The sequence below is a fragment of the Mercenaria mercenaria genome, chromosome 6 (genome assembly GCF_021730395.1).
Source record: "Mercenaria mercenaria strain notata chromosome 6, MADL_Memer_1, whole genome shotgun sequence".
NCBI classification, from domain to species: Eukaryota; Metazoa; Mollusca; class Bivalvia; order Venerida; family Veneridae; genus Mercenaria; species Mercenaria mercenaria.
The window spans coordinates 67,235,991-67,249,222 of NC_069366.1; positions in this window are offsets into that span (position 1 = coordinate 67,235,991).

The following is a 13,232-nucleotide window of genomic DNA, read 5'->3' on the forward strand; positions in this document are numbered from 1 at the left end:
AGTATGCCAATACAAGTTGTGTGCAAGCTTGATGAAAGTTGATTGCAAAATGTTGTCTCTATCATGTTCACAAGCCAAAAATAGCAAATTTTGGTCCTTTAAGGGTCCATAACTCTTGAACCCATGATGGGATCTGGCCAGATTTTGAAAGGAACCAAGATATTTTGCTAATACAAATTGTGTGCAAGTTTGATTAAAGTTGATTGCAAAATGTGGTCTCTACCATGTTCACAAGCCAAAAATGGCAAATTTTGGTTCTTTAATGGGCCATAACTCTGAAACCCATGATGGAATTTGGCCAGTTTTCGAATGGAACTGAGATTCTGTGCTAATACAAGTTGTGTGCAAGTTTAATTAAAGTTGGTTGCAAAATGTTGTCTCTATCATGTTCACAAGCCAAAAATAGCAAAGTTTGGCCCTTTAAGGGGCCATAACTCTGGAACCCATGATGGGATGTGGCCAGATTTTGAAAGAAACCAAGATATTTTGCTAATACAAATTGTGTGCAAGTTTTATTAAAGTTGATTGCAAAATGTGGTCTCTATCATGTTCACAAGCCAAAAATGGCAAATTTTGGTTCTTTAATGGGCCATAACTCTGAAACCCATGATGGAATTTGGCCAGTTTTCGAAAGGAACTGAGATTCTGTGCTAATACAAGTTGTGTGCAAGTTTAATTAAAGTTGGTTGCAAAATGTTGTCTCTATCATGTTCACAAGCCAAAAATAGCAAATTTTGGTCCTTTAAGGGGCCATAACTCTGGAACCCATAATGGGATCTGGCCAGTTTTCGAAAGGAACCGAGATATTATGCCCATACAAGTTGAATGCAAGTTTGATTAAAACCAATTTTGAAATACAAAATGTGGCCTCTATCGTGTTTACAAGGAAATTGTGGACGGACGGACGGACGACGGACGAAGGGTGATCACAAAAGCTCACACTACGTGACAGGTGAGCTAAAAAGAATCAAACCTTCTGATTTCCGCATTGAGTCGTAAAAAATGAAACTTGCTTTGAATTAATGATGATATGAAAGACAATCCAGTCACCACTATGAATCCTTGCCTCCTCTACAACTCTTTTCAATATAAAAACTACATTTAAAAGTCCGAAACTAACCCTGAAATATTTAAATATGATTTTATTGAGATCAAATCGATTAACAAGGTTTATTACTCAACTGAATAATGAAAATCAACCTAAATGTTTTTGGGCAAGTAAATCGTTTAGACCACCTGCTGCAAATTAGTTGAGCCTACCTGTTTCGACATGTGAGAAAGCCCTGATGATTAGTGGTTCTTCTATGCCTTGACTAAAATCCAGAGGGTCTTCTTCCATCACAAAAACCTGAAAAGCTACTAAATTGCCACTGAGGCTTATAAGCAAATAAAACAAACACGTGCATTTCTTTTTTTTTTTTTTTTTTGTTATTTTACATGCAGTTATGCAGATTTTGTCATTACTACCTTTATGGTATATATTTATGATTTTTCTGTATTTACTGTACATCAGTCGGCGTTTTTCTGTATCAAAACAACCACAAAATTTTAAATCATCTTACCCGTTTTTAATTTATAGGCATGTATCATCTTCATGTTCCTACAATTTCAAAACTCTAGTAAAATAATGTGTGTGTTTTTTATTTTTCATTGCATTATATATGTTATTGATATCATATTGTTAGAATAGTATCATTTCTGTTCCAAAAATATAAAAGAGGAAATTTTATAAATTCTACAGCTAATACGTGTGTACGCATCATCACTGATAGATTTAAGGTATATACTGGTATCGTTTCTGCTGTGTTGGCATACCAGAACCTGGTTCATTAACTATCCGTGTTGAAATAAACGACGGCGTCACCACTCTAGACCGACCATCAGATCCGTCGTCGTCGTCACAAAACGCTGGGTTCTGAAAAGGACCGGCAATTGTGTTATCTCGCTGGAGAAAGGGTCTTGGGGCAGGGTGTGATGGTGGAGGATGTTGAAAGTTAAAATCGTCATCGTCACTGATCTTTTTCTCCCGGCGGTGTGCTATTATGGAACGAACAAGACAACAGCAAAGAACAGAGACTGGTACTACCACCAGAATAGCACCAGCTATGACATAAATCCTGGAAACGTCGTGCAGTTTAAAATCTGAGGCCAGTGTTGTCGGTTTAGGGGCCGCGGTCGTTCTTGTGGTTGTTGCATTTGTTGTAACAGTTGTACACAATGAAAGTTCTGGAGAAAAAAAGAAATAATAGGTATATTTTACCAGTTCATTGTTTTAAATTTTTTTTTTCAACGTTGTTTCAGTTATATAACGACAAACGTATTCCTAGATTTTAGAGTTCTCCACAAGTAACTACCAAATTCACAATATTGATCGGATGTGGAGGATGGATGAGTTCAGACACATTGTCTTCCTACTTATTGACAGAGAGAATTAACACTTCGATCCAATGTTTGCAAGTCGAAAAAGCTCACAAAATTATATCAAATTTCTTCAAAACTTTGTTTTGTAATAAAGTAGCTTTGGTATAAACTTATTTCTTCAATTTTGTATATTGCAGATTTAGTATTAGCGCTGTTTTCATATCGTTAGGATTCGCTAAGCGAGCGGCATACTTACACAGTAGCTGTATATTATTCGCCATATATTCGCGATTAGAGCCACATAATCACAAGAATATAATTATATGTGGTGGCAAATTTAGGACATTTCGTTATGTCACGTTAACGTGAGCACCTTTTTGTCACATATTACCTTGTGTCGTGTTGGTGCGTGCGCCAGCGTGCCATAACGAAATACCAAAAGTTGTGTGTGTTATTTTGGTGTGCGCAGCAACGCGACGAAACGAAACTAATGAGCGCCATAGCTTAACATAAGACGCGACAGAACGAAACTAATGAGGAGCGCCATAGCAAAACACGAAACGTGACAGAACGAAACTTATGAACGCCTTAGCGAAACATTAAACATGACAAAATGAAACTAATGAGTGCCTTAGCGGAACATAAAACAGGACAAAACGAAACTAATGAACGCCATAGCAAATAAAATCTGTACAAAATATCCTTTGGAAGCAAATAATGCAACCAAGAAGAATAATAGCAGACACGATTTGATTGAGTCTGTTCATGAGACGTAATGAAATGTGCAACACCTCTCACGCCCCCTAGCACCGGCTTTAGCGGAACTCTATTATATATATGTTGAATGTAATCCATGATCCCAAAGGACCAGAAAATATAACAACACTGAAACGCGTCAGATGAAATTAATGAAATTAATGTGACTGAACGAAACTAATGAGCGTCATAGCAAAACATAAAACTCGGCAGAGCGAAACTAATGAGCGCCATAGTGAAACATGCATCGTGACTGTACGAAACTAAGGAGCGTCATAGCAAAACATGAAACGCGACAGAAAAAAAACATTATATTAGGTGTAGGCGGGTGTAGATAAACATAGATTCCTTGAGCGTGCGCCAAAGCAAAATGTAATTGCGTTGGCAAGCGCGCTACTGTGTGACACATTTTCTTGGTGTCTTCCTCGCGCAAGCGCTAATGCAAGAACATGAAACATTTTTTTTCGTCTCGGCCATTGTACAAACACAAAAGTTTTAATGATGGTTGTCGCGCCATTATGAAATGTAATGTTTAGTTCTGTCGCACTGTTAGTTTCGTTTTGTCTCTGGCGCGCACGCTAAATCGACACACACAACTTTCATCATTTCGTTTTGCGGTTTGGCACATGCACCAGAACGACTCAAGAAATGTTCTACATAATCTGTGCACATGATAACATGACAATATGAATTGTCCTTTATCCGCCATCATAATTATCTCAAAAAGTAAAACCAGCTTAAAAACGCAAATTTTTAACAACACCAATTTGTACCGGTAAGTTGTTTTCAAATAGAGATACGACAGTGACGCGAAAAAAAAAAGTTCAATCTACTTAAGTATCAGTCCAGGTTTCCGGATGCACAACTTTCTAACGCTTTAAGATGATCAGGAAAATTAACCGTCTTCATGAATATTTGTAAATAATTACTACAGATTTCAATTTCTGTTTTTATTATTCCTTTTAAAATTCACAAAGAATGTTAACTTATGAGACTATACGGGCTGCAAACAGTAAAATGCAGATACGGGTAAGGCTTAGAGGGATGACAACTATAAAATATCAGATCATAAAAATAAGTCATCCCGATAAGCCAAATGAGTAAGGCTGACAACTATAAAATATCAGATAATAAAATAAGTCACCCCGATAAGCCAAATGAGTAAGGCTATCGTCTAGCATAAACATGTTTAAAAAAGTGTATTATAATAGCTGAGGTAACATCAGAGTCTTACAGTCTGAGTGTATGGATCTGATAGAATTATATTGAAGTCTTGTTTATAAAGAGCATTTGAGAGTTTCATCTATTTTATTTACTTTCTTACGACTTTTGGGCAAAACAAGTTAAAGAGCATAGCATTTTTATTATGAAAAATCTCAGCTGCCTATGGCGGGATTCGAACACAGGTCGCTAGGATGCTATAGCCCAGTGTTCTAACCACTGATTCCAGTGACATATATGTAGAAACACAATTTTACTCCTATAAAGCTGTACGCCTATGTAACGTATACTGTCCTGGATACATACAACACATAGTTCCAGCTGTCCATTTTGACAAAGTTAAGGCATTTAACTTTACTTTTTATGACAAATATTAGGTAGAATTTTCTGACAAATATTTTGATTAAGCTTTGTGAATCTTAAGAGTATAATTTCCAAGAGACGGGCGAGTGCATTTGATGGCAGACAGGCAAATTTTGAAAGTTATTTTTTAATCAACAAGTTTTGGGCAAGTAAATCAAAGCCATCCACAGTTAGCCATAAAAAAGAATGTGAAAGGGGTAGAAATATGTCGCGGGGTCGTGAATTCGATACCTAGGCGGGGTGTATGTTCTCCGTGACGATTTGATAAAAAGCACTGTGTCTGAAATCATTCGCCCTACACCTCTGATTCGGAGTTGGGAAGTTGACAGTTACTTGCGGAGAACAGGTTTGTACTGGTACAGGGTTTGTACTGGTATAGAATCCAGGAATTCTGGTTAGGTTAACTGCCCTCCGTTATATAACTGAAATACTGTTGAACAACGGCGTAAAATCCAAAACAAATAAATAAACAAACAAATCCTGATTGTACAAGTCTAAGCCTAATCAGATGATGTTAACTTCTGAGAGAATAGAAATAGCCCCAGCCCCAATAGAGTCAAATTTGTCATTATAAATTAAACTGGTATTTAAAGACCATTTACTAATCAATTTTCTGTTCTTGATCGGTCGCATAATGTTTTTCTCTTTTTTTTTCTAATATGAAATTTTCGAAGAACTACATATCAATTGGGCATGATCTAACGACACCAATAATTACACATTAACGATATATAAGTCGGAAAATGTATTTTTCGGCACTAAATAATAGAAACTATTTACCAAATGGATCTTTTTAATGTGTCGATAAATATTCTTAAAAGAAACTTAACTTACCGTAAATGCAGAGCGTTGAAATTACAAGAATAAACTCTAGTTTACAAATAATGCCATTATAGGCGTCCATATTCCTTGCTTTACTGTATTAAATTGAGCCAACAACCTCTTTATATTAATAATTGACCAAAGCTATTGCTCAATTTTCAGTCCGAAGTTTGTTTACCTGTTCAATATTCTATGTTTGATTAAAATTGGTTATTTCAATTGATTCATCATAAATATACGGAGTTATAGACAAAATGTTTGTTGAATATCGGAATTTAAACTTCTGTAGAATTTCTTAAGAAAAACATTATTCTTCATAGTCTTATTTATAGACATTTAAGACGTATCTACTTTTGTACCATACAGGCGTAGGTCTGGTAATGATTAAAGAAAAGGAAGTCACTTTTACAGTAGTCAACTCTCTAAATATTTGAAAAGGGGTTTGTCTGGCTTCTACGCCCCGATTCTCAATAAAACAATGAAACTCGTAGAAACCGCAAGGCAAAATAACTATATAGGATATAAAAGTGAGTAATCTATTGTCCATTGATGCAAAATGTTTCCATGCAGAGCGTTTAAATGCTCCCGAAATGTTCCTCCGAATTACTGCCTGTATGGTTGTTTTGACCAAATTTAGCAGAAAGTAGTCGACATATTTACCCCAAATTGGCCCAATTTCATGCTAAAAATGAAATTCTGACCTGGCTGATTTGATTTACAGTTCAACAAAGAAGAATGCCAAGCTAATATATTCTGCAATAAACAATGCTCAACACGCGGACCAATTAGAGAGCTTTTCGACATTACATTTGAAGTCAAATTGCCGCATGGCGTCCTGTTCATTACCACTCGGATAAAGAAGTCCAACATAATTTGTATTGAACGTATTTCGATGAGCATCTTTTGGTTTATCGTATAATTTACCCCATTTCAGCGTTCAGATGCTTAGATATTTATAAGTTCATGCAAATCTGAAGCTGACTATGATAAATAAGGCGACAAACCACTTAACTGATAAACAAAAAAGTGGCAAAACAGGTTTACAAGATATATATTTAATTTAAACCGTGTAATAATGAGAAAATAGAACCCGTTGTAAAGGTAACCCTAACTTTTGAAGTGGATATGGCACCACTATATATTGCAGAGTAATTGTCTGTTAAAGTTTCCTCTTAACTGTATCGGTAGTCGGAAAGAGTAACAGTTTCCGTCCAGACGGTATCGGCAGTCGGAAACAGTAACAGTAAAAGTCACTGGCACCAGACCAGAAAAAGATGTTTCTGTACATGATGTACTCTACCCGTAAAAGCAAAAGGAAACTCTGCGCAAAACAAATCAGTGTACGTATTATTGATAGAACAGGAGATGATATAACGATACTGGTGTCTTTGTTGTAGACCCTAGTCAAACAGACAGTCTGAATTAAGGGTTTTCATGAATGTTAGAGAAAAAAACATTGCCTTTGTAGAGTGAGCAGGATTTTTATTGTTGTATTTAGTGACCTAATTATAGACTGATCATGACCCATATGCGAAATTGACCTCTAAGTTTCGGTATATGGAATGAGATGTATTGCATTCACAAGGTTGTGCTTAAATTCAGACTTACGTAGTTGTTCATCCGAAATGACTGAGTTTCAAACTTAGCTCAGATGTTATCAAGACCATTATTCTGATAAATGTCTAATCAGGAATGTGGGCTCTATATGATACTTTCATGTTAAATGATGAGGAAGGACTATGATGTACAATGAAACACAACAAACATCCGCCTAGGGGCGTGAAACTCACAGTTTAAAAGGAACAAGAAAATTATAACAAGAAATATCTTTAAAAATGATGGTCGGCGAATTGTAATAAGGAAAGAAGTTTATGAATTTTTCATCTAACATTCATCTAACATTCATCTTTCATCTAACAGTTTTCAAATTGCAAAACTAAACACCGCACTTTAACAATTTAAATGGTTCTCTTTTAATTTTTCGCAAAGGTTTCGTAGGGTTGCAATTTTGTTTCGTTTATCTTTAGACGAATAATTACAGCAGTAGTCTGATGAAGATTCATGATGCGGTTCATGAGAAGAGGTCATTAAACGTGTTTATAGTTTTAGCTAAATTGGTCCCTATCCCCATTTGTAACAAAATAGCAGGAGACCTTACGATATTGTTACACATCGAGTTTGATAAAAATCGATTACATTTTAGTGGTTAATGCGAAGAAAGGCATATCTACTTTTAGCTGTTATAGTGGTCCCTAATAGGGCCCAAGTTCCTATATAAATAAATTTGGAAGAGGACCTTATAATGATGCTCCAGACCAAGTATGACAAAGATCCACCAAGCTGTTCATGAGACGCTGTATAAAGGCAATTCTAGTTTTAGATCTAGCAGCCCCTAAAAGGGGTCAAATGTCCCAGCTGGACAAAGCTGGCTGCGGGCCTAATAAAGGTGCTACAAATCAAGTTTGATTAGAATACATGAGAAAAAATCAATTAAAGGATTTTTTTGTTTATTATTTTTATTTATTTCTAAAATAGGCCAACTGATCCCGCTATAACAAATAGCATATCCGCTATTCATGAATCTTTGGACAATGACGTCACACCTATAAAAAAGTGAAGGTCAAGCAAAACATACATTTGTAATTATTTTAATATTTCTGTTTCATAAGCAAAGTTTGACCATAGTCACATAGATAAACTATATGCAGCGTACCTTCATTTCAGTGTAACGAGATTCTGTCATTATATAGCATATATATAATAAAACAGATTTCATCTGAGTTCAATATTTGCATACCATACTAAAGAAAAATATTCATATAAAATAAATCAGTTAAATTATTTATAACAAATATATCAAAGCAAACAAGTATTCATTTTAATATGCAACCTGAATAAGTCACAAAAGCAAGAAATTTTCATATACAGACGACAATTGTAACAAGGAAAATCTTTTAAAAATCACTTCTCTACATAAAAGACTCTTATCACACCCTTATTCATGTAATACGCAGACCGTATTCAGCTCTTTCTTTAATTTGATATATGTTGGTATTGAACAGGTTTTTATCATATTTATTAAACTTACTTATCATTTTGAGATATATCAATATTCTTGCTAAATATACTGAGCCAAAGTTAGCTTTAAAACTGTGAACAGCGTCGTTTAGGATAAACGCTTTGTCTACATTTCACTCGGCGTAGCACAATCAACAGAGTGAAAGAAATTGACACTCTCGTCCAATCAGGCAGAGTGTTACATAAATCTTCCATTTTGATAAATTATCTATAATGCGTTATCAAGTAGTTTGATTCGCAAACTGAAGTCACGTGGCATAGGTAACGAAAACGAATTTAGACGGCGTCGCCGAAAAAAACAAAGAAAAATATCAAACAGGGAATGCCACGTACCAAAAACGCAGCCTCCCCAAAACGAAACCCAAGTGTTATATGTTGACGATTATGTTGGTGTATTTACTTAGAGGGTATTGTTGTTAATGTTGTTTTCTTCACCTCCTCCCTAGGAGAACAGCTTCTAAATACGCAGCAATGAATATTGACTAACAGTTCAGTACTATAAACACCTTTACCACTATATACAGTCATATACTACGGTATTCCGTTTGGACAATCGTGACTTTTTATTTAATACTAAACCGCGATGCACGATGGTCCGATGACGAAAACGCTATGGGGCGATGGCACGATAATGAAACAACGATGCTACGATGGTGAAAACGCGATGGCACTGTGATGAAATCGCGATGGTGCGATGGAACGATGGTGAAATGTCGATGTAATATCGCATTTTCATCATCGTACCATCGCGTTTTCATCATCGTACCATCGCGTTTTCACCATCGTGCCATCGCGTTTTCATCATCGTACCACCGCATTTTCACCATCGTACCATCGCGTTATCACCATCGTACCATCGCATTTTCACCATCGTACCATCGCATTTTCACCATCGTACCATCGCCTTCCGGTGGTCATGCGCTGTGGTACGGTATATGTGTCAGTAAAATACAGGCTTGATACAATCTCATTTTCACATTGCACTATGCACTATCAACATCCTATAAAGAATAAACTGAGTTTGAGTAATACCATGTCATGTGACTATTACACCCAGCTTTTTATTTACTTTCATGCATACATAAAATACAAAGGACGTGACCGTGAAGATTTTACAGTTTAATGAACTGAGCACTGAACATTTTGCAAAACATTTTGCAAAACAGAAGAATCTAAATGGTAAATTTCTTTTCACAAAATACACTGAGATACATTCATCTATTGTTAATAAAATTACAAGTGCACGGGACTCCGCATTTCTAACCGGAAGGCGATGGTACGATGGTGAAAACGCGATGGTACGATGATGATAACGCGATGGCACGATGGTGAACACGCGATGGTACGATGGTGAAAACGCGATGGCACGATGATGAAAACGCGATGGCACGATGATGAAAACGCGATATTACATCGACATTTCACCATCGTATCATCGCACCATCGCGATTTTATCATCGTGCCATCGCGTTTTCACCATCGTACCATCGTTGTTTCATCATCGTGCCATCGCGTTTTCGTCATCGTAACATCGTGCATCGCGGTTTAGTATTAAATAAAAAGTCACGATTGTCCAAACGGAACACCGTAATATACTGATCAACTGGTAACAGTCAATGTTGTGCAATCAGCCACCTCTCAAGAAAGACCATTGTTCTGATATTGCTTAAGGTAAGCCTGTAAGAAACCTACACTGAGATAATAGGGTAAGGATACTTTAAAATGCAAGTCACCTTGGTTAAAAGGCCAGTTTTTGCCTTATTGTTAGGTGACATGTATTACTAAAACGTTTGACTATAATTATGCATATCAAACATTAAACACATAAATACTTAACTTAAAAAATTGAAGTATGAAATATAAGACACTGTTTATTCCAGACGTACGTACTGTGTATAGTAAGTTTAGTGTTGATTGCCGAAAGAGGAATGGTCATAACCATGCCTACATTAACATTACAGAGCCTTGTACGTTTAAGGAATTGCAATGTGAGTTATATATAAACTAATACATAGAAACAATGACATAGTAACAACACGATACACAATGTACAACAATCATTAACAAATGCACACTATACAACAATCCATAAACGCTTCTACAGAAGTACATGTAGTACTATAAAACAATCCAGTAAAAGTAACGCAATGAAATGGGTTAAAAAAATTAGCATAAATTAACTTTACAAGGCAGTATCCGGAATTTCGGCTGGAATGTAAGGCTTATACCCCTATCATATGAAATAAACGTGGCAAATAACAATGCCTACAATATAATACATCAATATTTAAAATAAAATAAAAAATGAAATTATTACTCGCCAAAAAGGTAACCTTCTTTCAGACGCATTCATCAAACTTAAAACGAAAGGAATTTTCCACGTGATGTCCGACACATTGATTGCTTTCTTTTCAGCTCTTTGATTTCTTTTCTGCTTCTTTTTCTCTAGTGAAACTTATTTTTCTCGTTTGTGTTGTTAAATCTGATGCCATTATTAGGGCCTTGTATCATAAGTCGGTTAGAGTTACACTTTCCGCATTAAACGTATCAGCATTCGTTAACAGTAACACTAAGTCCTAAATGTATCACCGTTAGGTTAAAGTTTTCGTCCTAATTGTATCAGTCAGTTAAAGTTATACTTTTCGTTCTAACTGTATCAATCAGCCCGCCCGCTTAGCTCAGTAGGTAAGAGCGTTGGTCTACGGATCTCGGGGTCGCGAGTTCGATCCTCGGGCGGGGCGTATGTTCTCCATGACGATTTGATAAACGACATTGTGTCTGAAATCATTAGTCCTCCACCTCTGATTCATGTGGGGTAGTTGGCAGTTACTTGCGGAGAACAGGTTTGTACTGGTACAGAATCCAGGAACACTGGTTAGGGTAACTGCCCGCCGTTACATGACTGAAATACTGTCATGTAAAACTGTTGAAAAACGGCGTTAAACCCAAAAACAAACAAATCTAACTGTATCAATCGGGAAAAAACCGCATTATTCAGCAAACGTCTAATTTCAGCTCTTCTGTTAATGTTACAGTCAATATTGTGGTAAAAAATACAAAGCTATAAATTATTAGATGTATCCCGAGTGTCTTCTGTGTTAAATTTATGGAAAATGACACATTTATAATAAGCATACAATAACCTTGGTTGTAACGATTAACTACGATCAGGTGCGGCGGTGTAGCAGATGGCGTTGTCATAGGTGGGCATCTTGCTTCTTTTCCATTTTAGTTTGAGATAATGTTTCATTAAAGAAACTGTACCATCTGAGACTGGTCTCCAACCTTAGGTTTGTAACCTTAGACTCGATGCATTACCGTAAACTAACCTTTTAATGTTTCAAGATATACAATATACGTTATTCATTGGGTGACCTTCTCAAAGAGAACGTTTCCAATCAAGGAAAATGTCAATCGTAAAAAGTATGAAAATGTTACATTGAAACAAAAATACACAAAAATGGTTTCGGATTAAGATGGAGAGAGCTCGGCGAGTACCTGCTATTGGTTATAATTAATTTGCGTGAACCTCAAACATCTAAGCATTTCTTGAAGAATTTTCGGCATGCTTCACTGACAAGCTTGGAAACTTGCGAAATTTAACCCAGTTTTTGAGACAACTAAGAGGGAGGATACTTAAGCTTGAATATATATTTTACTTTTTTAAAATATATCTGTCCTCATAATCTCTGACACACCCGAACATCTGGGGTCAGTATTCCCAAAAGCGAAGCGCTTATTTCTGAAATTGCTTTGTTTTGAAGAAACGTTTAAAGATTTTCATACATAGTTCTTGTTATAATGCGCATTTTTAATAAGAGAAAATCAGTGTATTCTTCTAATGATGAACAAAAATAAGGACTTTTTTTTAATTTATAAAATATTCTATTTTTTGAGTATTTCTAAATCTTAACAATTGAAATGAATCTTGTATTTTTCAGATTTATCTTTTTGTTCGTTTATTTCAGAAACAAACTACCTCATTGTGTTTTTATACTCTATTAATTAATCAATCCAGTATGGCAACGGTTAAAAATGTTATATCACATATGCGACACCATGATGGTACACCCATTAATAGATCAGTTATATAATAGTTTTTTCTTCTCATTTTGTCATTAATTTTTTCCGTATGATAAAGTAAATGTCACATGTACTTGAGAATGTTAGCGGATATAATGAAAAATGTCAATCACGGCATTCATATCGGATGACATTATCCTTCTTAGGTTCACGATATATTTTAGATACTTGATGAAATACCGACATCATTCAGAATCAGATAAAAAAGAAAAGTTTTAATACATTGTATAAAGTCTATGAATTTATCATCAAATGTCCGTTTTATGTCCGTTGTTAGTTTTAGCCATTCTTGAATTCCATTTAACCCCGTTTATTGAAACTACGCGGGAACATTTTTTGGCATAAAAGCCAAAACGTTCATGTAAAAAAAGTAAAATTTTGAGAAAGTAACAATTTTTTCTTCGAAATATTCATTGGTTATCAGAGATTATCCCACGGAACATTTCCTACACGTTGGCTCATAAAATCAAAATAATTCAATGCAAGGCGTTCCTACTACCACCGCTGGAGACGTGTAGAATTTTGAATACAATTAGCTCACCTGAAGA